Below are 27,490 nucleotides of genomic sequence, written 5' to 3' on the forward strand. Positions count from 1 at the left end.
CTACTCTTCTAGGTGTCAGATGCCTCTTGGATGTACAACTCCCTTCCTCCCAAGGTAGCACTAATGGTATTTCTAAGTTCCAAAATTCCCTATTATACAACTAACATCGGATCTTGGCTCACTTCACAGAAAATTTCTCTTTCCCTATTAGAGTCTTTATCTGTGGAACCCTCTACATTATTAATATCAACCCCCTCACCATTTCCATGCAGGTTATTCTCTTCCAGAGCACTCTAGAATCGCCTTTCCTTATTGCCAACCCTCTATTTAATCCATGCACCTCACATACTTCCTTCTTCCCACTAGTTTCTCTTCTCCTTTTTCATTCACTCTCCTATTTTTTGTAATGTAGTCTCACCAAAAAGTATTTTTGATTTAGCTGTAGCAGGGTGCCAACAGGTTCTTTCTGAGTCCCTAGACCTACCTCTTCACTATTACCTACACCTGATCTCCAGACTTCATCCCTCACTCTTTCTTTATATTTATTTATTAAATTTTATTTTCAATTCTAATTTCATTCTATCACTCCCCCACCTATTGAGAACACATGAAATGCAAAAGCCATTTTATAAATGAAACTATAAAAAAGATCACCACCCTAGCTGTGTTATGTGGTTGGTAGGAATGGGGAACAAAAGAAAAAAGAAAGGGAAAAATATACTTCAGTCTTCCCTCTGAGTCCATTAATTCTCTGTCTGGAGGTAGATTGCATTTTTTATCATAAGTCCTTTGGAATTGTGGTGGATAACTATATTGATCAGTGACTAAGTCTTTCACAATTGATTACCTATAGAAGACTGCTATTGTGACAGGCCTCTGGGAAGAAGATATAGAGATCCCCTACGGATCCTTGCTTTCTATGCCTGGGCTCACAGCATCATGGCCCTCTAGCCTAGGCAGCTACCAACAGATTGAGTCCTTGTCATGATAATTAGTTTATATATCAATGAAACAGGGAGTCTCTTCTGAAGACATGGCGTCCCTTATGGCTTTCAACAACTGGGATCCCAGCACCATGCTCCCCCAGCATAGGTACCACTACCAAAAGACTGAGTCCTGATCTAAAGCAAGGCCTATGGGTCAGCCAGTATTTTTCCATTTTGTAAGCTACAGCCTGTCACGTCAGTCTCAAGACTATCAGGCCAAATCTCATAATGCCAATCTACTGTTCTCTCTTTTGTTTCTTGGTAAGAGTTGCCATTGCAGAGTCTTACTTTTTCTATTCTTATTATTATTTTTGCTGTACAGGAATAAATTCTTCTCTCCTAAATCCATTTAAAAAATTACTCCAAAAGAGATGTGGTTCCATCATTTACTTCAATTTCACAAAGTCTTTTGTGTCACATTAAGAAGGATCATTTCCCTTTGTTTTAAGTACTCATTCATAGATGCCTGAACTTGTTTACTAGATCTGGAGGTCATATTTCTTTCTGCTGTTTATGTTTTCCCTGGTGATTTATTGGTTTATGCTCCAGATCTTTGAATTTTCTTATTTTTAAGACCTTTGGTAATTTCAGGCTTGTTTCCCCCAGTTATCCTCTGAGTCTGTTCCATGATAGAGGTTTCCTTGAGGGCCAAACTTCAATGACTCCTCCCACACTGGACATTTGATTGTACACTAGCCTCAATTTCTGCCCCAAGTGACTTATGAGTGAATCTGGATCCTGATGCTTTTTCTCAGGGTTGGGGGCATGTTATATACCCCCTCCCTCCACAGACTACACCCTGTCCCATTCCCTCTATTTGTCAGTATTAATAGTGGCAGTTCAGAGAACATGGAGCCATGCTGGGGCTTTGGGGTCAATGCCTGTAGTCTGATATTCTTGTTGCCTTTGCATGCACAATGAAACCAACTCTCACAGCTCCTTTTTTGGCTCTTCGAGGAGGACTTCTGAACCATCCTTTTATTTAGTTGCAGCTTTTTGTAATTGTCTTTTGCAGTCTATCTTTGGATTTCATTTAGGGTCTGTGAAGGTTCAGATACAATTCATTCAGGTTCAAATACAAGCATCTTATGTTTAGAGTAACAGCTAATTTAATGGGTATAAATAGTTAGAAAATTGGGATCCTAGCACCCTGTGCCTCCATTTGTTCATAACGTAGAAGCAAAATGGGGCCTTCAAAGGCTAAGGGCTACTTTTTTTGTTGTTGCATGGATTTCTGTGGCCAAATATTACAGCACCAAGTGGTCAGCCTATGGGGACTATGCCTTTCCACCGAATTTCGTTTCTGAGTCTATTAACTACTCAAATAAGTTAGGTTCATCCTGTTAGTTAGTGAAAAGCAATATATTGTGTAAAAATGACTCTGCCGTTTCTACTCCTGAAACTCTTGACTACATGACCAATATTTACTTGTTTCATTTCATGGAAAGATGACTGAAGAATATTTTTAAATTTAGTTTTTGTACAGCTTACAAAATAGAAAAAAATCTTCAGTAGTATGTTTAGTTACAGGTAACTACTAAAAAGGAAAAGTTGACAGTAACTTCATTTTCTTCTAGGGTGTTAAGATTTTCTTAAGACTGAGGGAAGGTGATAATTGATCCTTCTGTGTACTACACAAAAAGGCAATGACTTGATACACAAATAAATTAAATTTAGTACCACAGGCTGAGGTGATAAATGATTCTTGTGCTATTTCTTTAGAGCTTTATGCCTTTGATTGGTCATCATCCTTACCTATTCATATTCTTCTGAAACCCAACAACCTACCCACTGTGGAGAATGGGAAATGAAAACTTTTCTTCTAATTTTCTCAAAAGGTCTGTTTTTTTCTTTATCCTAACCTTATATCACAACATTTTTAACTTGAACAAAACTTTAATTATTCCTATATTTTTTATATTTGCACACTCATTCTCATCATCCCAATAAATATCTCTCATAAAGTATGTAGGCAAGGGATTATTTGTGCTTATGCTTTTTGCTTTTATTGAATTAATTTATTCTAAACATGTAATCAGGAAGTCTATTCTAAAGTGGCTAGTTATCTAGGATATCCTTTAGCCACCTTAAGGGTTATGGAAAATGAAAAGGTGATAAGCAAACTTATTTGACTGTAAGTTTCCTATCTGGACCTCAATTTCTTCAATCTTAAAATAAAGGGACTATACTAAATAATCTCTATGGTTACTTGAAACTCTCAAATTATGTGATTTTATTTTTTTTAGTAAAAAGTAATGAAATTAGAAATAAAAGACCTCATTTCATTTCTGCCTGTTTATTCATCTGTAAAATGAAGAACCATTTTGAATATGAAGACCACCATTTTTATGTCAAGAAATTTTGTTAACTGTCCCATGCCTTGAGGCTCTGCATGCAGAGAAGTTATCCAATTATTAAAGGTACTGTAGAACTCAATAACATTTCTATGTCAATTTATATTTTATTAATCATAGTACCATCCATATACATTTGAAAAATAGCAATTCACATATATGCCAAGCATTTTTAACTCTACAGAAGTATTGGAGTAGATTATGTATGTTTTCTTTATATTATCATGGGCAAATACACACACACACATATACAATGTATTTGTTTTATTTTACTGAGAAATATATAATTTATTGGAATTAAGTAGATACCAAATGCCAAGACTTGGTGTATATATAGATTTGTAGAGCACTAGGTCAGGTGATATTTAGGTCCCTTTCACTTCTAATATTTTATGATCCTGTTTCTTTAACTTCTTCTTGACTATATAGCTCCTGGTTCAACATTTATGCTTTCCACAAGGCTTAGTAGAGGGTTGCTCTAGTACCATTATGAAATGAATGAAACTTACATAAAAAAGCCCTTGGTTTACCTGTTATGATGCTTCCAATGATAAAAGACCAGGATTCAATCCAGCTTGTTCCTTATCACTTTGAGGAAGAACTACCTTGATAAGAATCTAGATCGCAAATAAATTTGGTTTATTTTTAAAGGAAACAGTCCATTCTATCTTAAAGGGATATGAGTAATGACATCAGCATTCCATCATTGCAAGCACCACTAAAAAAATACAAGTACCTATTTGAACACAGCAAATATGAGGTAGATTACAAATAATCCTTACTATCTTGAGACTCATGGTGAATGACTATAAATTACAATAAAAGCAATAGGCATAATTGATATACATAGAGCAAAATTCAAACAGCATTTCAACATGTTAAAATAGATTTTTAAGTCAATGGAACACTGTATGGGAGATTTAAGTTGTCTACAACATATTAGCAGTGATCATATGGATTAGAAGTGAAACTAAAGACTTCGTCAAGAAAACACATGAGTATCAAAAGAGAGATTGTGTAAATGTAGCAAGAGGGATGGATGGTAGGTAGATAGGAAATTCTCTGGAGAATCCATGCAATGGATATGAGGCTCTTTTCATTTTGCAGCATATGGGCTGAGAGATTTGCAACAAGAATTGTAGGGGATAAAAAGGGATGAAATGGCTGTAATTTTCATCAGTGAAGGCATTTCTATATAGATCCATTGAAGCAAATTCAGGACATAAATTGAACCATCATTTCAAAAATATGAAGGTATATAAGGACAATGTGAGATGAAGCAAAAGAGGAGTGGGGGCAGCAGAATGGAATATCCAAAGACAGACAAATCTCACGCCTTGTATCTACAGATATGAGAGAGTAAATCAAAAACATTGTTTTGTTTATTACAATTTTAGGCACATATTTTTATTTGAATATAGTCCTTGCTTTTTCTATACCAAATTTGACTTGCATGAAAACCTTGAGTGTAATATATAATTTCAATAATCTTTCACAATGTATTACATGTATATATGTATTTATACATCTGTAACTTTAAAGTAGAATATTTTAAGGGAATAATTTATATTCAGAAAAATGCAAGAAATCCAATCTTCCAACTGTAAAGTGCTTTGGAACTAATCAGAAAGTATGATCCTTTGGAAAATGCCATTTTTTTCTTTAAATAAAATTCAAAAAGAAAAAGCATCAGTTCATCATTTTCTTTTGGAGATGGATGGAAATTTCTAAATATGGTAGTGACAAGGGCAGGTGCCAGATGCAGACTGTAGGCATTTGCAGACTGAAGATTTGGCTCATAGGGATGATTATGTCTGGTGCTGAAGTTGAGATGAATATTTTCTATTTTTTGCTTCCAGTTTTTCTAGAACTCCCTTGTCACTTAAGAGGCAAAGTACTACATAATGCTTTAGGGGGGAAAAAAAGCAATTAAACAGAATAAAACAGCCTTGCTTCTCTCCAAACAACATATCCAGCCTTTACATACACTTGTGATAAACACTGATTTCTTTTCTCTTTTAAATTATGTTATTCTTGTTGAACATTATCACCTTGATCAGAATTATTCATTGATGGTGAATTAGAGGTGATGGTCCTAGTTCTGAATTAGATTTTTCTAAAATTACTCTGTAAAAAGGTATAGTAATTTCTTGAGGTTCTGTAGAAATCTTACCTAGTCTGAGCTGTGCAATTACTTGAGATAATACAAGAGGTAGCTTATAAAATGGAGCGACCAGAGCCATCCTGTTTGAGAAGACAACATAAATAAACCAGTTTCCCAGATGCTTTTATTATGGTGTGTAATAAATTACCTAGACATCTTAGAGTGTAAATAAGGTGGAACAAATTCTTCCCTCAGCTATGTACTTTTCAATCCCATTACTGTTCTATTAACTATTTATTTCTCTCAGGAAATTAAAGTTGATTTGAACTGAAGGTTCTTGGCATAGAACCAAGTCGTGGACTTCACCACTTAACCTGAGCTTAGTATTGTCAAAAAATCCCTTTGTAACTTGGTTTCTTTCTACTTTTCTTGCTGGGAGCCATCAAAGACCACACTGTTTGACATGGTCCACGTGGAAACCAGGGACTGCAAAGCACCCCCCAGGAAGGATGGAAACACCCACTGAAATCCCCATAAGTGACTTTCATTATTAACATCCCCTTATTATTGGAATTGCTATGATTATTATTCTTACTTAGCCCCAGGAAAAATAGATCAGAGCAACATGCTTGAAGGGTTAAAACAGATGTCCCACTCTGTCCCCCTAGAATATTACTAGAAGAGTCCACTTACAAAATTAAATCTAAGGATTCTTATATACTCACTTAGATAGGACCCTCTTTTCTAGGCATAAAAACTTCTGGCAAATCTGTGCTCTGAATTCCCTAACCTATATCTGGGTCATGTTGATTCTACCCACTGATCCTGCACTTAGCAACAATGTTTAATTGACTATCTCCCTAGGGGCTTCCTGTCTATTGTTAGATTCTATGGAAACATGTATGTTGAGAATGAAACTGTGTGTCAAGTAGATGTGTGATCATGAGGGTATAAAATAAAGCCAGGCCTCAGTCAAGGCAGAACAGTTTATCCTGTGAAAGCTGTGTTGCAGGTTGAATGCTAAAGCTGTGTCCCATCCATCATTCCTCTGACACCATCCCACCTCCCAGACCTCATCCCCTGTGGGAGGCTAGCCCATGCCACAGCATTTTCTCATCTTTTTTTTTATATTTCATTTCTCTCTACATATAAGGCAATCCAATGTCACTGGCCTCCTTGCCCTTCCTCACAGAAGTGGAAACTGGGGCACAAGGAATTTACATCACTTCCCCTCAGTCAGGTAGCACTATAAGTGACAGAGCCGGGATGCAAACCAAGGTTCACTTTAATCATTTCATTAAACCAGATGACTTCTCCTTGGATTGAGATCTCATGCTACAGATTTGTTAGCTTTAAAAAAATAAAAACAATCCTTCAACCTCCAAACAACTTACAGATTTCACAAATGACCTCTTCCATTATCACATAACAATGGCTTTCACCTTACTGAAAACTGAAATAGAAAAGTACCATCCAGAAAATGGGGACAGCTAGGTAGCACAGGGTATAGAGCACTAGGCCTGGAGTTAGGAGGACCTAGGTTTAAATCTTGCTTTAAACACTGCCTTGTGTCCACTGACAAGTCATTTAATCCTGATTGCCTAGCCCTTGCCACTTTTATGTCTTAGAATAGATACTAAGACAGAAGGTATGGGTTTAATAAAAAAAAAAGTAGAATATATATTACTTGTGTTTGCATTGCAAAATAATTCTTCATTTTAGAAAAGAATCTGAGATATATATTTTTATAGTCAATCAATGAAGCATTTTTAGTATGCTTATTTGTTAAAATAATTTGTTTTTCTTCCTTTTTTCAATGAGCTAAGAAGTGGAAGAGAAAGATTTCTGTTCATTATAAAAAGCAATTTAAAATAGAAAGATGGGAGGCATTGCTCTAGACAAGAGATTGTTGTTTGCACTTTCAGATGAGGTCACTTATTGTTAGCTTTACTTTGTTATAAGAGATCTTTCTTAAGAGGTGATAATCTATAAATGTTTTTAATATAAAAATAAAATGTGTCAGTAGAATTTTTAATTTTTTAAAAATTCATTCATAATTCTTTGTAAGAAATTAAATTTAGGTTTTATGTTAAATATGAGAATTCTAAAGTAATATTGTGGTTACTGATTTAAAGATAACTTAAATCAAAAGTCACTTTTAGTAGCTTTATTTACAAAGAATTAGAGTGAAAATGGAAAAGGTAGCTAAAGAGACAAGTTTTAAAAAGCCTACTAGTCCTTCTCTGGTGAAGTTAGGCTCAACCTGCAGGAGCTTCCCCACATCCAATGATGTCTTCAGCTAGAGTTCCACCAACACAGCTTCATCTAAAGCCACAGCAGGGATCTCTGGAACTAATCTCTCCAGAAACCAGGAAAGGAAGGCCAACTACTCACCCACCCAAGACAAACTCAAAGGAGAATACTGGAGGCCAAATTCCAAGGCGAAGTCCTCCAACACAAAAGTCCAAAGGAGAAGATCCAAGAGCAGTCCTCCAAGAAGTAGTCCAAAAGCCAACGTTGAAGGTCCCTTGGAGAGGTAGTTCAAGACTTTTAATAGTCCTTTTTTCCACTTCACTTTCTGTCCCTTCCTCCACTTTATGGGAACCAATTGCAGTCTTTTAATTTGCCCAGCCCTGCCTGGGGGCAGGACCATGGCCTCTGGAATTGTCACCCACTTTAGTAAGTGACTTGTGAACACTCTTAATGTTAAGTAGAGGTTTTTAAGTTTTTGATTGGTTAATTTAAAAGTTGCTGATTGCTAGACAAAGAAAGTTTGATTCACTCTTCACACTTTTAACCCACTCCCATTTAAAATACATTTAAAGTATATTTTGCAGGCATATTTTCAGAAGCAAGTGAAATATTTTTTCAGAGTAGGTAATCATTAAAAATTCTTAAATGCCTGTTTTTCTTTTGCTTATAGAAATCTTTGCTGTTTATATTAGTAAAGATATTATAAACTACATTGTTTATATTAGTACAGAAAATATATTAGATACCCTACATACAATCCTTTCCTTCTAGAGCTATTTCTCAATGTTCCAAAAGTTTATTCTCTCCAAAAAAATATAATGGAAAACATAATGAAAATCCTGTTTCTTAACAAAAAAATTAAATTTTTATTTTATATTCAATTCCACCTATACCTCCTGGGGACAAAACACATGCTAAAGTTGTATGTCTTTCCTTGGCTTCCCCTGACATTTAAGGCATTTAAGATCCTCCAAAATTAGTTACCCACTAGTCTTTACAGAGTTCTTTTATGCTACACAATCTTACAAACTACATTTTAGACAAATTCTAATTAATTATTCACCTGAGTTGGACTTCTATCTTCTGCTTCTACATATAACCAGATTATCCTCTGTGCTTAGAATAGGCTTTTTCTTCATCTCTTTTTTTCACAAAATCCTTGTATTATTGTAAGATACAGCCCAAGTCCCCTTTGGGGAAACCTTTCCCTGATCTCCACTATGTTTCTTCTCTATTCAGATTTTCCTTGTACAGTATTTTACTTTCATTTCATATTCCTTCAGTGGAATATAAGCACCTTAATGCTAGAAATGATTCCATTTACATTTGTGTCTTTATGTCCCCATTTAGGAGCACAGTGTAGTTTTTTGATAAATGTTTATTGAATTAGCATTGTACCAGGAATTATGGGTATATGAAAATTATCATCATCATAATAATAACATTTGTATTGCACTTTAAAGTTTGCCAAGTGCTTTTACAAATATCATTTTATCTTTACAGTAGCCCTGGGAAAAGGGATAATGATGATATCTCCATTTTTCAGAAAACTGAAATAAATAAAGATCATGTGCATTGCTGAAGGTCCCACAGCCAGTTAACTTTCTAAGGTAGGATTTGAAATCAAGTCTTTCTAACTCTAATTCCAATGCACTACTCACAATGCCATTGTGTTGCCATTGTATAATTAAGAATAATGCATCATCCCAGCTCACATGGAGTTTATAATCTAGCCTACTCTCAACAGAATACCTGAGGGATATCAAGACAATCATTCTATTACAAAGCTACACATGTAGATGAAGAGATATAGGTTCTAATGAACACAATTAAAACTAATTTGGAAAAATAAAATTGAGCCTTACTTACATAAATTTCTGTGGAAAAGATCAAATACCTGACTTCTTAAAGATGTAATGAGAGCCATTCCTCTGGAAAAGGAAGCATTTTTAATTTAACCAAATTTCATTTGATAAAAGATTTTCTTTACTGAGAGTATTAGCAACCATTTAATTGGAAAACATGGTTTTAATGAGAATTACTGAGATTCTCTCATTACTGTATCACATTGAAAGATGATATTTACAAAGATGGTATCATATAATTTGACTTATCAAATTGAATCAGCATGTTCTTATCAGAATATTTTCCTTGAATTTCATCTTAATTGCATACTACATCCATTCATTCATTTAAATAAAGGGTGATGAGCATGTTACTCATTCTTCTTATCAGATCTCTGAACACTATTTTCTATTTTCTACTCTTATTAAGGGGGGATGGAAAGGAGGAGGATAGAATAAGCACTTATATAGTGCTCATTTAAATGCCAGGCACTGTACTAAGTACTTAATAATTATGATCTAATTTTATCTTCCAACAGCCATAGAGGTAGGTGCTGTTGTGCCCATTTTATAGTTGTGAAACTGAGGCAGTGTTCCATTATGACTCAACTATGGGGGGAGGTTCCTGTGTAGGAAGGTTCATAGGATTCCTTTTTAGTCCCTTGTTTTCTCCCACTGGATTAATGACATCTTGCTTATCCCCTGGGAACTACAACTCCAGAACAAAACAAGGCAGTTCCTGAGCAAGCTCGTAATCTAAAGAAAGGGTACTATCAAAGGATCCTTAATGGGCTAAAGTGAATATGCTCAGTTCTTTGGATACTCTCCAGGAGAGGCCATACTGGCATCAAGTGAGGAGTCATGTATCAATCACACTTTAGTAAGGCACAAAGAGTACACAGGAGAATGGCATGGGGAATGCAGTGGTAAAGAGAGGCAAGATGCATAGAGAAGAGATAGTGGCTAAGATGATGTGAAAATATCTAGAAGAGTTCAACTATCCTACCAATGTGCCAAAAAAAATCTGAAAAAGCACAAAAAAATTATTAGGAATTCAAAAGTAGCATTCCTAATAATTTTTTTTGTGCTTTTTCAGATTTTTCTACAACAATAGCAGCTATTATTAGTAATCATAGACATCTTTGGTTTCCCTCTAATATTGTCAAGTAGGCATTTATTAGTCCATTCAAATAATTATGATTCTAGGTTTTAAATAGGCATTGATATATTATGATCTTTGTTTTTGTTTATTAATAGAGTCTAACTTAATTTATAGTTTTCTTAACATTGAATCCACCCTGCACTTCCCCTTATAAATCCAACCTAGCTTCAGTATGTAACCTTCCAAATATGTTTTGGTATTTAAACATTTTTGATAACATTTGACCCAGTCTTACTTCAGAGACTGATCTATAATTTTCTTTCTTTGGTTTGTCCTTGCCAGTCACTGCTGACTTTTTGATCATCTTTTAGAGGCATGTTGGACTGCTATTGTTGTAGAAATCCTGGCTTATAGCATTAAGAAAAGATGGGGGTGGGGGGCTGTTGAAATAGACCTAGGAAGAGGAACCTAATTAATTCATCTCTCCAATGTGGTCAGTTATCTTCTAATTGCAAAATCAAATTGCTTTTTCTCCTCAATCCACATTCAATCTCCCAGCACCATTTAATACTTGTTGACTTGTTTAATACTTCTGCTTTATGAGTTTCTGAGATTCCACTCTTTGTTAGTGCTCTTACCTAGCTAGCCCTTTCTTCTCACTCTCCTTTGCTGGATCTTCTCCTATGGCAAAACCACTAATGGTAGATATTCCCCAAGGATCTGTTGTAGGCCTTCTCTTTTTTCTTTACATTCTCACTTGGTGATCTCATTAGCTTTCGTGGTTTCAGTCATCATTTCTATGTAGGTGATACTCAGATTTACTAATCTAGCTCTACACTCCAGTTATTCCCCTATCATCAATAACCTGTTAATTTTTTGGTTGGACTGAGTATATTTAATTGGTTACCAGGGATTTAATTTCTAAACCCCAAAAATGAATTACTAAAGTCAAATGGAATTTATGGTAGTTTATTTTACAATAGAGGGAAATATTAAGAAAGAGAGGAAGAAAGGGAGGGAAGGAGAGAGGGAGAGGGAGAGGAAGAGGGAGATCACCCAGATCATAATACATATACACATATTCTTTGGCATTTAAAGCTCTTCACACCCTGGCCACTCCTTGTTTTTATAACCTTTTAAGACATAATGCCCTTCTAAAAACTCTGAAGTTCAGTTTTACTAGCTTACTTGTAGTTCCCCAAACAGGATGCTCCATAATCTGACTCTGTCTCTTAACTGTCCCCCTTGTCTTTGGTCCCAGCTCAAGTGTCACCTCTTGCAGGAGGACCATCCTAGACTCTCTTTTCCCCACCCCAAACCTCCATACACGTTTCTGTATATGTTATCTCTCATTAGAATGCTCTTTGACAGCAAGATCTGGATTTGTTTTTTTCTTTTTTCTCAGGCAATTAGAACAATGACTGGCACATACTAAATACTTAATAAAGGGAAAAGAACATATATGGTCTAAACTATTTATAGTAATTCTTTTTGTGGTGACAAAGAACTAAAAATTGAAGGAATGACCATCATTTGGAGAATGGTTGAACAAGTTGTGGCATATGATTGTGATGGGAAATGAATATTCTGTAAGAAATGATGAACAAGTTAATTTTTTAAATGGGAATAGCAACATAAAATTATGAAGAGAGACATGAACATAACCAAGAGAACATTATATAGAGCAACAGAAATATTATTTGAAGAACTGATTGCATATGTTCACCTCCAGAGGAAGAACTGATATAATATAATAAATAGAAGTAAGCAAGACATAGTTTTATTTATATTTTATATAAATATTTACATATATATGTATATCTTTTTGTCAAATGATGCCTTCTCTAATGGAAGGAGGGAGTTACCAGATTATTTTAATGTAACAATTAAAAATAAATGCTTAAACTGTTCCGTGATTAACTGATTTTTGCAGGTAGTATGATGAGTTAAAGAACCCTAAAGAGTCAACTAAAATTTTAAGTGAATGTCAGCATCTTGTAGACAACATTTCTGTTCCCCACCATCCTCTCAGGCAATCACTTAACCTTTGCCTGAATATCCATTTCCATTAATGGAGAATCTGCTCTCTCCTTGGGCAGAGCATTACATTTAGGGGTTAGTTCATACTTTTAATACTGAATAGAAAACTTAGTTGAATGTTCTGAGGCTAAGAAAAAGTGAGTTCTAACAGTTTGTATATCCCTTACCTTTTAATCATAACAACAAAAACTGACATTTAAATAAATGCTTGAAAGTTTACAGAGCATTTTACACACATCATCTCATTTGAAGCTCACAACAACCTTGTAAGATAGAGATTAAAAGTATTAAAAGGGAATGGCCAAACAAGGTGCAGTGTGTGATTATAATGAAATACGATTGTGCCATATGAAATAACAAATAAGATAATCTCTCTCTCTCTCTCTCTCTCAGTCTCTCTCTCTCTCTTTCTCTCTCTCTCTCTCTCTCTCTCTCTCTCTCTCTCTCTCTCTCTCTCTCTCTCTCTCTCTCTCACACACACACACACACACACAACTTGGAAAGGCTTGCAAAGTGAAGTCAGTAGAACCCAGAGACTATTCTATATAGTAACAGTGATAATAGACAATGATCAGCTGTAAACATATTTGTCATCATCAATGCAAGGATCTAAGACAACTCCAAGTGACTTATGATGAGAAAAGTTACCCCATAGAAGGAAATGATGGGAGTCTGAATGGAGATGGAAGTGGACCATTCTTTACTTTATATCCTCCATGATTTTTTCTTTAGTTCATGTAAAATGTCTTTTTTCACAACCTGATAACCATGGAAAAATATATTCTATAATAGCATAGATTCAATCTATATCATATTACCCATTGTCTTGAGGAAGAGGGGAAGGAGAAGAGGTAAGGGAGAGAACATGGATCTCAAAATGTCAGAAAATTATATTTTAAAATTGTGCCAACATGTAATCTAGAAAAAAAAAGAAAAAGTATGTATTAGTGACAGGGTCATACATAGAAGTTAGGTGACTTGTGTGTGTGTGTGTGTGGTTCAAAGGCTAGCAAGTTAGAGACTGGATTCCAATCCAGGTGTTCTTGTTTTCAAGTCTAATATTTCATTCACTATGTTATGTAAGAAAGCCAATAATATTGATAATGTCTAAAGAGTTTTATGGGAGTTGGAAATATCTATATTACTTTCTTATCACACACATAGGCACACTTATTGCATGTGCATGCAGGACCTTTTGAAAGTATCTACCAGTTTTTAATGTGGTTCCACAAGAGCAAATTGTCCTAGTTTAAAAATTACAGGGGGCAGCTGGATGGCTCAGTGATTTGAGAGCCAGATCCAGAGATGGGGGGGGTCCTGGGTTCAAATCTGGCCTGAGACACTTCCTAGCTGTGTGACCCTGGGCAAGTCACTTAACCCCCATTATCTAGCCCTTACCTCTCTTCTGCCTTGGAACCAATACACAGTATTGATTCCAAGATGGAAGGTAAGGGTTTAAAAAAAATTACAGCAAAATTTTTATAAGTAAAGCAGACAGTAAATGAAGATAGCTCTGAAAAGAATCAGAAATGAGAAAGCATTTCCCTCATAACTCTGTGGGGTGATTGAAAAACCCCGAAGTCCCAGGAACATTATTCAAACAGCTAGCCAATCTAAGGAAACCTTGGGTGATTAGGGATAATGAATATGCTGTACTTGGCACTGAACATTACTTGTAGAAAATTAAAAGCCTTGCACATATATTAGGGAAAAATAGATTCAGAAACAACATGAGAAGAAATAAAAAAGTAATAAAAATAATAAAACCTCAGGCCTTAATGTATTACCTGGAGACTTTAATTTTAAATGAAATTCAAGAGCTTTTAAACCTCTGCTCACTCAATGCACATAATGAAGTATATTAACATAGTGCATTAAAACTACTCTCTGCAAAGTAGGAAGTGTTTATGCATGAGACAGAGATAAGCTAGAACATGATCATAATTAAAGATCAACTTATTAAATATTCTGAATAAAATATGAACAAAAACAATGGTCATAGATTTGAAAACTAAAATTCATAGAATTCATACAAGACATATTATGCTGTATATGTGATCAAGTCTCACAGGAGATTTATTGGACTGAATTTGATGCTATGGGAGAGATTGATGTTTTCTAAACTCAATAGAAATCAACTCGCCATCCCTTTATATATTTTTAAACATTACAGAGATTATTATTTTCTTGATGGAGTTTCTGAAGATTTGGTGGTTGCTTTTTTGTTTTAGCTGCCTGATGGCCTAATTACTATTCAAAAAATAAGAAAAACAGCTTCAGAGAAGCCAGGTAGTTAGAGGGGTTGTTAATGATTCCTTTACAGTAGGGCATAGATGTCTTGAGGTTAGAAGAACAGTGAAAAGGCCAATTTAACAAAAAAAAAAGCTGCTAACCACTGTAGGAAGAAAATAGGGTATTCATGACAATACAAAGAAAACACAGTACTACAGATTAGAAAAAGGTAATTTTTGTTGATGAAACTTGATTTTTCATTCTAGCCTATCCCAAGGCTCTTGTCAAAAGAAATCCCAAAAAGCCTGTAAATTTGGGACATCTGAGCAGACTGTAAAACACATACCCACAAAATATTTTAGGGTGTGTGTGTGTGTGTGTGTGTGTGTGTGTGTGTGTGTGTGTGTGTGTTTTGCATGTGTGTATTTTACCTCAGGAGACCATGGAAGTTTTGTCTTCCTGGAGGGAATGAAGAACACTGATAAATATGTTCACATACTGAGAAGTAAAATTGTTTAAAGAATTACAGAAATTCCCAAATGAAGATAAGAGTATTGTACCACGACCTTGCTTTATGCCAGATGTCTTGAAAAGTTAAGAAATTTATCCAAGAGATGAAGATAAATGTGCTTCAATGATCTGGAAACTTGCCTGATTTAAAATTCTCTGAAAAACCTCTGGGCAATAATCAAGGCTAGACTTGGGAAAATGTACTACTTGGAAAAGGTATGCTTTACATTAAATGTGATAGAAACATGGTTTCATAATCAAGGATTAAAGAATGCATCACAATCTTGTGAATTCAGTGCCAAATTGTTCAAAACAAGTGATACAAGTGATAACAGCAGGGGCCACTGGGTGGCTCAGTGGATTGAGCCAGGTGTAAAGATGGGAAGTCTTGGGTTCAAATCTGGCCTCAGATACTTACTAGCTGTGTGACCTTGGGCAGGTCACGTAAATCGGGAACCAATACACAGTATTGATTCTGAGACAAAAGGTATGGGTTTAAAAAAAACAAGTGATAGCAACAAAAAGAAAACGTATTGCATATTATATAGCCCTAAATGTAAAAATATTATGAGATTTTTGCATCTCAATAAAATTTAAATATTTTACTTTGAAATAAGTAATTCTTTTATGTATGTATACATCTGGATGGATGGGTAGGTGGATAGATATATATGTATACATCTTTGTAAGGTATCATGAAGAAAATGAGTCTTAGTCTGGTCTTAGAAGGGAGATCAGATTTGCTGTCTAAAACACTCAAGCTGAGCAGGTAGGAGGTATGAAATTTATTAGTAGGGTAGGAGAAACTTGCCTGATGACAGCAGAAAATTGATTTGAAAGATTAAAAAAAAGTTGAAAGTCCTTCAATTACAGACTGAGCAATACGGTAGTGCCTTGCACGTAGTAGAAGCTCAATAAATAAATGTATGGTTTGTCGGATGAGTGAATGAATGAATTTGGAAGATCAGGCTACACTGTGAAGCATGTAAGCAATGACATTTTCATTATAAATAAACCACAAACAAAAGAAGTTGCAGCTAAATAGAAGCATGATTTACAGTTTGTCTTCAAGAGGTAAATAAAGGAATCAAAAGAATCAGTTTCTTGTCAACTCAAAGAAAACAAGAAATATTTAATGGATGACATTTCATCCATTTTTGCAGTACTCATGGGAGAACATTCCTTCAGTAGAGGAACCTTCATAAAGATAACTTCAGCCTCTGAATCAACTTCTATTTACAAAAATAAAGAGGAAGAAATTTTTAATTAGTAATTTAAGGTCCTCTAAACTAAGTCAACCTAATACCTAACACTTTCATATGAAGGATGGTGGTGGTGGTGGTATTATAATGGAGGGTGGATTCTTTGGGGAATGATATATCGAGAATTTACTATGATGCAAAAAACAAAGGCATCAGTCAACTTTTTCAAAAAATCTTATAGACTATAATAGAAGATTATGAGCAGAATCACCTCATAAAATAGCAAAAAAATAACAAGTCTAAAGAAAACTTGATTTAATTTATTGATGAGGTAGAGATGACTTGAAGTAGATAAAATGGAACTAAGACCTCTCATCTAAGACATCTCCTTATGTCTCACCTGGCTGTGCTATTCTGGGACTTCTCTGACTGGCTTTTCTCACATACTTTCTTATAGGATATCTTCTTCCTCCTAATCCCTCCCATTACTTTTTGACTTCTTTTTGTAAGTTGTCTTCCCTCATTAGATTGTAAGCTCCTTGAAGGTAGGCACTATCTTGTATTTTTTATGTCCCCAGACCTTAGCATAGTGCTGGCACATAACAGTCACTTAATAATTGTTTAATGAATTAATCAGTGACAGTGAAACCAATACATTTTGGACTCTTAACATTTCAATTCCTAAAGGGCTATGTAAGAAAGGATTAAACAAAATGAAGATGAGAAAATATAAATGAAATGCACACATGTTATAAAAAGATGACACTATTCTGAAAGCAATGAGGGTTAAATTATCAAGATATCTAAAAAGATCATTAATCATTATAAAAAGAAATATTATCCTGAGTATTTTTAAGTAGGGTATAATAAAAAGAATCTTATGTTTAAATCCATAAGAGCTAAGTTCAAATCATAATTCTAATATTTCTTAACTGTAAGACTTAACACGAGTTACTTCAATGTAAAAATAATAAGTGAAAAACAAACTATTTATTGAGAATATAAGGATAAAAAATGATTTCTAACTCTAAGGGGTTCTAACTTCACCCAAATAAAACTCCCTGGTTCCACAAGGAACCATTTCTCCTGTTTCTACAGGCTACAATGAACCTTCCTGATCTAACTAACCCAAATTTTCACTATTCTACAATAAATTAAACACTTATCCTTATGCAAAGTATATAATTCTTAACTTTGTCTCCAAATTATAAAACAACAAAGGCTACCTGACTGAGCCTTAACAAGAGCCAAGTTAGGGCTCTAAACCTTAGCAGACTCAGAGTCCAAACCTAAGACCATGTGTTGTTTTGGTCTTCTCATATATAATAACAATTTATGTAACAGCAATAGCCAGTCACTAGTGTTTCCCAAGTTTCCCAAGGAAAATTACTTAGCTAGGTGAGGTTTTTCCCCTCCTTTCCTTCTACCTCAGACAGTGAGAAGAGAGAGAAAAGATGACACCTCTTCCCAGCACTCCCACTCCCAGAGACCAACTGCCACAGAAAAACCATTATCCCTTCCACATGCTGTCAACATTTGAAACTGATACTGTCTCAGCTCTTCTTCAAACTCCAATTCTTTCTCAAGCCAACTTCTTCACTTCTTATCCCAAAACTAATATAACTAGACTTAAATTTTTAATATCATCCTAATAACTTCACTGCATTTTGGCTTTAGCACATTGTCTCTGGATCTATTTATTGGTCTTTGCCTTTCCCATTCTCATCTATTTGTACTCATTCTCTTCTTCTCACTTTATTATTCACATACAATAAATCTCCTTAAATTCTTTAAAAATAAGTATCCATTCAAAAACCCAAGGTAGGAAAGAACACCACAGAATGAAAACCAGGGAGCCATATCATAAAATTTTTCATATCTATCTATATATTCCATTAAAGAGATACATCTGAATAAGTGATTGAGCCATTCCCATTGGTGGCAAAATAAAGTAATTCTAATAATACAGCACACAGATAGATGGAGTTCTAGAGAAGGAACTAGTGTATCTTTTTCAAATGATGTTTCCCCATTCTAATGATTTTTGAAAGTTTCTTTTCAATGTTTTGTATCTTTTTATCATTAATAAGGGACTAAAAAACAGCAAAACAACTGCAGTCTTAACTGAAGCATAAAAACCTTGCAACTTAGAATATCAATACTTAATGATGTGTTCAGACAATTTCTTACTGTCTTATTTATATATTCAGAATTTGCATTTTACTCTGTCCCATCTTTATATGAGAACAGGAGAGAGATTTAATATCTACTCTTTATATTTTTCCTGTTAAGATTAAAGTTTTAATACACATACATTTATTGTGGAAATTCAGTTTAGCAACAGCCTTCTTTGTCTAAATTCATTATTATTTTAAAAAGCTTGGTAAGTGTCTTAGGTAATGTGATCATTTCCTTTGTTTTTTATCATACTTCACCATCATCACAGAGATCTCATCAGTTTTAGTATTCACACTTCATCTGGACCCTCAGGTGCTTCTCCACTCTTATCAAAGGTCTGGCAGCTGGAGTAGTAAATTCCTGCCAAAGCCTTCCTTTATAAAGGACTCTGAATTTTCAGAACTTTACAGATAATTCCACATTTAAAATAAGTAGCTCTGTTTGGTTTTAACTGCATGGAAGATCATGTTTCCAGAAACCAGCATGTCTTTCTCTCTCCACTCCACACCTCTTCAGCTCACTTTTATGTATTGTCTTTCCCAATTAGCTTCATGTGGGTAGAGGCGATCTTTCTTTTTCTTATTTGTTCCTCCAATGTTTAGTACAGGGCTTGGCACACTATAGCTATTTATTGCATTTATCAGAAAGATAATTAAAGAGCTATTTTTGCAAATTTCTCCAACCCAAAATAAAAAAAAGAATTAATCCCTAAATACATTTTAACTAAAGCTAAATCCACAAGATAAGAGGACAAACTATATAAGATAAAACTTTATTAAGTGATATCAGATGACTATTTAGAACTTAAATTAATGTCTCCAATACTCAACCAATACTGTCAAGGTGTAGTTAATTGTTAGTCTTACAGATTGGTGTTATGGGGGTCCCTGTCTATTCCTCCAAAGCAATAATTCAAGCATTCTCATAACCATAAGCAGATGGAATAATGATTTTGTCCAGCTTTCTGAACAAAGGGGAGAGAAAATGAAAGAAGAGATGCTCAAGATATAAGTAGTACATAATGGCTAGTGTGTGTAGAGGCTTACTATCCTTTGGGTCTGAGGTAAAAGGGAATGGACACCTAAATGAATTCCATATTTTCCTCATATAATTTACTCAGGACAGAGCCCAAGTGAGCCCAAGTAAAGCCTCTAAACTTTGTAGGAATCTAAATAGCAGGGGAAAGAGAGGTCTAATGGAGAAAATCTGAGGTGTGATAGGACATAAAAGAGAAAAGCTGTAAAACAAACAAAAAAAACACAAATTAACATGTTATTGAAACCAGCAGAAAGACTCTTAAAGACAGAAGGAAAAATGACTAGAAACTTGAAGGCCAGAATTCAGATTTCATAGGAAGAATAAAGTCTCAAAAAATTCCTAATGAAAAATAAAATGCTGTAGATTCCCACAAGGTTATGAAGGAACATCAGGAAACTCCAGGATAAGATTGAGAAATACCCCTTTTAAAAGAAGATAGTAGGATGGAATTATGTTATAAATTAGATGTCTTGGTGAATTAAAACAGAAAAAAGAGAACAAAATATGTGAAGACATCATAGAAAATCTCTGCATTTAAGTAGGCTTTGAAAAAGAACTACAGATTTGGAATTCAAAAACCCAGAAGTAGCGGTCAAATTTAAGGAAAAAAGAATAATAAAACAAGTTCTATAAAATTATATACATTATTAATATAATTAAGTTCATAGTCTTATTTAAGTTAAACCATCCCTGAATTCCTGGTATAAATACTGTGTGGTTACAAAGTATAGTCTTTGTGATGTATTATTGTAGTTTCCTATGTAATATTTCATTTAGGATTTTAGCATCCATATGCATTAATGAAATTGGTTTATAATTTTCTTCCTCTGTTTTTCCTCTTTCTGGTTTAGATTTCAGCCTCGTATTCATTTCATAAAAAAGAGTTTGGTAAAATTCCTCTTTTTCTTATTATTTCAAACAATTTGTTTAATATTGGAATTAATTGATTTTCAAATGTTTGGGAGAATCCAGTTGTGACTCAGTCTGGTCCTGATGCTTTTTTAAAAGTTCATTTATGGTCTGATGAATTTCTTTTTCTAAAATAATTTCATTTATATATTCTCTTTCCTCTTCTGGTAGTGTAGGAATAGAATTATAGAAATAAGAGTGAGTTTAAGAGAAGTTGAAGGTTGTCTTTAAGGGGCTAGCATGGGCACATGCTCCAAACTCTGAGGAGAGGATTCTGGAATGGAGGGGGCATAGGATGAAGTTCAGAAAGAATCCTGCTCTCTGCTGAGCCTTTCTAACCAAACCTGTTTGTGAGAGAAGGGAAACCTTTCCATTTCCTTTGGAGGTACCTTTTCCATGGAAGAAACCCACCTAAAGAAGGTCTCTATAGTCTATCAACCCTGACTGAGAGGAAGTTTTATCCAAAGTCCTTTGGTGTGTGGGCTGAGGTATTCACCTCAGATCAGGTCCAGCCTGGGGTGAACTCAGTCAATTTGAGTTCATCCTTAGTCAACTTGGAAAAACTATTAACAACCAAATAAACCAACAAGGGAGGATTTTAGTGTAAGGTAGAATAGAGAGGGTTTGGGGATACTTAGCCAGAAGCAGGGAGTGATGGGGAGCTTCAAGATCTAGAAGAGTCCATCTCGTGATAGGTGAGAGGGAAGAGGGAAGTATTAGAACTTAGAAATTAGGGCATCCTCATTTCTAAATCCTCCCTCCTTATCCTTTGTTAATCAATAAATCTATTACTGTTATACCAAGAAGTTTGAAATACATGTTTGCGCTCTTACCCTAGTGTGGTAAGGCTCAATCTGCCTTACTTCACTAAAGGGGATTGTGATACTTATAACCAGCCCATTTAAGTATCAAACCCAGTTCCCTAGGTTGGATAAAACCATCCATCCACCTCAGTTATACTCCATTACTTCAGTAGTCAAGCAATTTATATATATATATATATATATATATATATATATATATATATATGTATATATATATATTTTTTTAAACCCTTACCTTCTGTCTTGGAGCCAATATTGGCTCCAAGGCAGAAGAGCAGTAAGGGCTAGGCAATGGGGGTCAGATGACTTGCCCAGGGTCACACAACTGGGAAGTATCTGAGGTCAAATTTGAACCTAGGATCTCCCATCTCTAGGCCTGGCTCTCAATTCACTGAGCTACCCAGCTTCCCCCAGCAATTTATATTTTTGTAGGTATTCCTTTCTTAATTTGTAGGAATTTTCCATTTCACTACCTTATTAAATTGTTGGCATATAATTAAGCTAAATAATTCCTAATAATTGCTTTAATTTCATTGGCGATATATTCATCCTTTTCATCTTTCATGACAGTAATTTGATTTTCTTCTTTTTTTTAAATCTTCCACAGTTTATTAGTAATCACTTGAAATAAAAGCAGATAGGTTTAAAGCCAATTTTTTCTACTCTAAGTCTGACCACATGTTCATCCTCCCACGTGACTCTCTATCCACCTCTTGCATCATGTCCAGGTAAGTAGAGAGCTGATGCCCCCCACACCACATTCTTATTCTCCCTGCCTCCACATCTTGCAATGTGGGCATGCAAATAGGATGTGGGAAGTAGGTAGACCACTCCAGAAGGGGGGAGAAGAGAATTCCTATTACACATATGGAGTCTATACACTTAATATTCTCTCACTGGGGGGTAAACAACATTGCATTTGACATAGAGGGAATAACAACAATTTAGGGAATAAGAGAGAAAGAAAGAAGTAAAAAATGATTGGTAGACGCTTTGACAAGAGGCCAATTGGGTGAGCTCCCCTTTGGTAGAAGAGTTTACATTCAGAATAAATGATAGGTTTGACCCATGACACTTCAGTTCATTATATCCCAAAGTTAACTCTGGATCTCTTGATGTAGTATGCGATTTCTGTAGGCATCCTTCTGGCATCTTCTCCAGAAGATCCACTATCTTGATTCAGAGTGTTGATGGTTTTCTTTTCCTAAAATTGCTTTAGAATATCTTAAACTTTGGACTTTAGGATAACTACACAATCCCCCCTCAAGAGGGTGCTAAGCAGCACTAGAATCACCCTAAGATTCATGACTGAACTCTGAGGTATGTGAATTAATTCTCAAATATCCCCCCAACCCCAAAACCAAGTAGAAGACATAAAATTCAAGATTTTATACATATATATATGTATGTATAAAATCTGTAAAAAATATGTAAAAATACATATAAAATATGTATAAAATGACCAGAGGAGTGGCCAATGATATGGTCATAGGAATCAAGATGTATGATGATAGATGGGAGGGGAAGGGAACTCTAGGAGCCTGGAAGTGAATTTTATGCCTTTGCAGACCCCACTGTCTTATTAATGCTTTTTCAGTCTGTTCCCCTTCCCCTAATGAAGAAATCTATGTAATGCTATCTTAAATATAGAACTACTCCAACAGCTATGAAATTGGAGAAAAGGACTCTTGGAATCATTGCTCACACTTAAAATGGGTACATTCTACTGACACTGAGCGACTGTATCCTGACACATCCAGGCTTTGCAGAGCTTTTTTTAGCTCCTTCTGTGACATGCAGCCATCTTTAGGAAACCATGGTTCATCCTAGCTGCTTAGTAACTTATTCAATGAAGAAACCTAAGGGAAATTTGCTGGATGTAGTCTGATTTGCATTAATATTTTCCATAATGTAAAAAGGATTTAGTTGATTATTTGATCAGAAGCTAATGCTTTTATTCCCCGAGTTTACAAAAATCCCACATCTTCCTTCTCTGGCTGCTTGGGAAAATCTCTAGTCTGTCTTCCCTATGTGTTTGAGGCTTTTTCTATGGCTGCTGCTACTGAGAAAGAGGTTACAACTTAAATAGGGGTTTTTAGATTTATATATCCAGCTGCAGCTGTGTGGCACTGGGGTTAGAGTCTAGCAGGGAGCTCTATGAAATCAAATGGCTAAAAATTTCAATACCCTAGTGAAAAAAATAATGGAGACACAAATTGCTCCAAGTTTATTTTGAGAAGGCAGCAAAGTTGGACTAAGATTCAATAAGAAATCTGCAAGTAAATAAAAGGTTTAAAATGATGAACTACAGAATTAATATAACTAATTAATTAATATAGCATAGTGATTATTTTTCTTAGAATGGTAGAATCAAATATAGTCATTTAACTAACTTGGCTTAATTTGATTTGGTTGGATTCAACTACATTTAATCTTATTATTTTTAAAAAATTTTAAACACTGCATTTTTAATGTTAGTGTGTAGGTGGCACTGTGCTCGCCTGTGGGCTCCTTGGCCAGGGGACAGGGCTATGGAGACAACCTCCTGAATGCTTATTGGGGAGTTGAGATGAGGGAGGGATCTCACATGTGTAGAAGGTTTTTGACAGGGAAGGAAGCAAGTGCTGGGAAGGAAAAGAAAGGATTTTTATAAACAGGGTGGGTGCCACTGGCCCTGTACAGGAAAAGTGAATTGGTGTTAGTCAAGGCACAGGGTGGGAGCAGAGCACCCCATAGAGGTCTGGGTCCCAGCTGGGATTAGGGCTGGGGTTGTGTTCCCTTCAGCACAGACAGGAGCAGTTGGTCTCTGCTAGGAAAGGGTGGTCCTCTTTAGATCTAGGTGCCATGAAATAATGAATGAAGGTATTTGAGAGGGTATTTAGAGTATTTAAAAACAGAAGTATTTAATCAGATATATTGTTTTTAAGAAAATAACTTGTTTCCCCTTTTAACATTGGTTGTATTGTTTTTGTTAGTACCATTTTGAATTTAATACAATAAAAATAACTTTTGATGCATCTCATGTTATCTACTTCTTATTTGGTCACAAATTACTCCCCTATCAATAAACTGAACTAAAAAGTGAACTATTTTATGCTCCCTCAATTTACTTATATCACACTTTAGGTCTAAATCATTTACCCATTTGGACCAAGTCTTAGTAGAGTTTATGACATTTTAGAATGAATTGTCTGATTTTGAGCAAGGTGAGAGCCTTGTGTGAAAGTCTACAGTCTATCTGATGTAGAAGAAGAGTAGAGATCCATTTTAATGGTTTTCCTTGCATTCATAAGGTTTCTCCCCAATGTGGACTCCCTGATACTGAGCAAGATTGTTGCTGTTTGAATGCCTTCTACATTAATTTCATTCATGTTTCTCCCCAGTGTGAATTCTCTGCTGTATAGCAAGACTGGAGCTCTGACTGAAACTCTTTCCACATTGCTTGCATTCATAAGGTTTCTCCCCAGTGTGACGTCTCTGATGTCGAGCAAGACTGGAGCACTCTGTGAATGTCTTTCCACATTGCTTGCATTCCTGAGGTTTTTCCCCAGTGTGGATTCTTTAATGTACAGCAAGATGGGACCTCTGATTGAATGTTTTCCCACATTGTTTGCATTCATAAGGTTTCTCCCCAGTGTGGATTCTCTGATGTACAGTAACATATGAGCTCCAACTGAATGCCTTTTCACATTGCTTGCATTCATAAGGTTTCTCTCTGGATTCTCTGATGTCCAACATCAATGGCCCTGTGCATAAAAATCTTTCCACACTGATTACATTCATGAGACTTTTTCTTAGAGTTCATTTTTTGATATTTAGGAAGGGATGAATTTTGAGATTCAACATAGAATTCTCTCCAAGCTAAGTTACCTGGTCCATCACTCTTGAATCTTTGCTTTTCCTCTTCTTCCACAAAAAGGCCCACTTCTGTTGGAGTCACCTTTATTTCAGGTCTAATCTCTCCTTGAAGTAGAAGGGGTTTCCACTGAAGAATGTTCATATGGATGAAGGGAGATGAGGATTCACACTGAGGCCAGAGAGACTTGGTGCTGTCTACTTGTCCTGAGTTGGGAGAGGCTGCAACCTAGGGGGGTTGGTTGGAAGGCTTGTCCAGTGTGGCACTTGGAGGACTAAGATAGCTTGCACCCAGGGACCAGATTTCCAGGCTGGAAGTCTGTCCCTCTCCAAGGCCATCCTGGGCACTCCAGGCTCCCAAGGATTGGGGGAGAGGGAGTCGGGGGAGGGGGTGGAAGGAGTTCCACAGCTGGATACTGAGCCAAGGCGGGAAAAGCTTTGGAAGCAGAGGGGGTTGGGGGGAACTCTTCTTTCTTTAATCATATAAATCAATAATTTATCTATTTTATGGATATATTCATAAAACTAACTCCTAGATTTCTTTAATATCTAAAAAAGTTTCCTTACATTTGATTTTGTTGATCTTGCCTTTAATTTTTAGGATTTCTCAATTGATATTTAGTTGGAGATTTTTAACTTGTTCCTTTTTTCTATTTTTTAAAAAAATTACAGCCCTAATTCATTGCTTTGTTCTTCATTTTATATATTTCCCACTAATTGCTTTTGCTATATCTCATAGCTTTGGTATATTTTCTCATTATCATTCCCTTTAGTGAAAATATTTATTGTTTCTATGACTTGTTCTTTAACCCACTCATTCTTGAAGATCAAGCTGTTTAGTCAACAATTAATTTTTACTTTGTATTTCCATGTAATATATATGACATATAATACTCTTAATATATGTTATGTTATATAGAGTAATAAAAATCATATATCAATAGATGAAGAAAAAGGTTTTGTTAAATACAATATTAATTCTCATTAAAACCACTTGAAAGCATAGGAATAACTGGATTTTTTCTTAAAACGATACAAAGCATCTACTTAAAATTGTCAGCAAGCATTATTTATTTATACGTTTTATTTTTTAAATTTTATTTAATTAGATGATTTAGAATATTTTTCCATGATTTTCATGATTTCCATGATTCTTTCCCTCTTCTCCCCCCACTCCCTTCCTGTATCTGACACACAATAACATTGGGTTTAACATGTGTCATCGATCAAGACCTATTTCCATATTATTAATATTTGCACTAGGGTAATAGTTTAGAGTCTACTTTACCAGTCATAGCCCCATCAACCCATGTGATCAAGCAGTTGTCTTTCTTCTGTGTTTCTTTTCTCATAGTTCTTCCTCTGGATGTGGATAGTGTTCTTTCTCATATATCCCTCTGAATAGTTCTGGATCATTGCATTGCCACTAGTAGAGAAGTCCATTACATTTGATTTTACTACAGTGTATCAGTCTCTGTATACAATGTTCTCCTGGTTCTGTACCTTTCACTCTGCATCAATTCCTGGAGATTGTTCCAGTTCTTATGGAATTCCTCCAGTTCATTATTATTTATGTTATTTATTATTTATGTTATGAAGATTTTTTCCCAATTTGTTACTTTCCTTCTTGTTTTGGTTGCATTGTTTTTGTTCCTACAAAACCTTTTTAATTTAATGTAATCAAAATTATTTCTTTTACATTTTGTAATTTTTTCTAACTCTTGCTTGGTCTTAAAATCTTTCCTTTCCCAAAGATCTGACAAGTATATTATTCTGTGTTCACCTAATTTATTTATTGTTTTATTTTTTATGTTCAAGTTGTTCACCCATTCTGAGTTTATCTTGGTGTAGGGTGTGAGATGTTGATCAAAACCTAATCTCTCCCATGCTGTTTTCCAATTTTCCCCCCAGTTTTTATCAAACAGTGGATTTTTGTCCCCAAAGCTGGGATCTTTGTATTTTATCATAGACTGTCTTACTGAGGTCACTTACCCTACTAATCCTCTTTTCTGTCTCTTAGCTAGTGCCATATGGTTTTGATGATCACTGCTTTATAGTACAGTTTAAGATCTAGTACTGCTAAGCCACCTTCCTTTGCATTTTTTCATTATTTCCCTTG

The sequence above is a fragment of the Monodelphis domestica genome, chromosome 3, assembly GCF_027887165.1.
Source record: "Monodelphis domestica isolate mMonDom1 chromosome 3, mMonDom1.pri, whole genome shotgun sequence".
NCBI lineage: Eukaryota > Metazoa > Chordata > Mammalia > Didelphimorphia > Didelphidae > Monodelphis > Monodelphis domestica.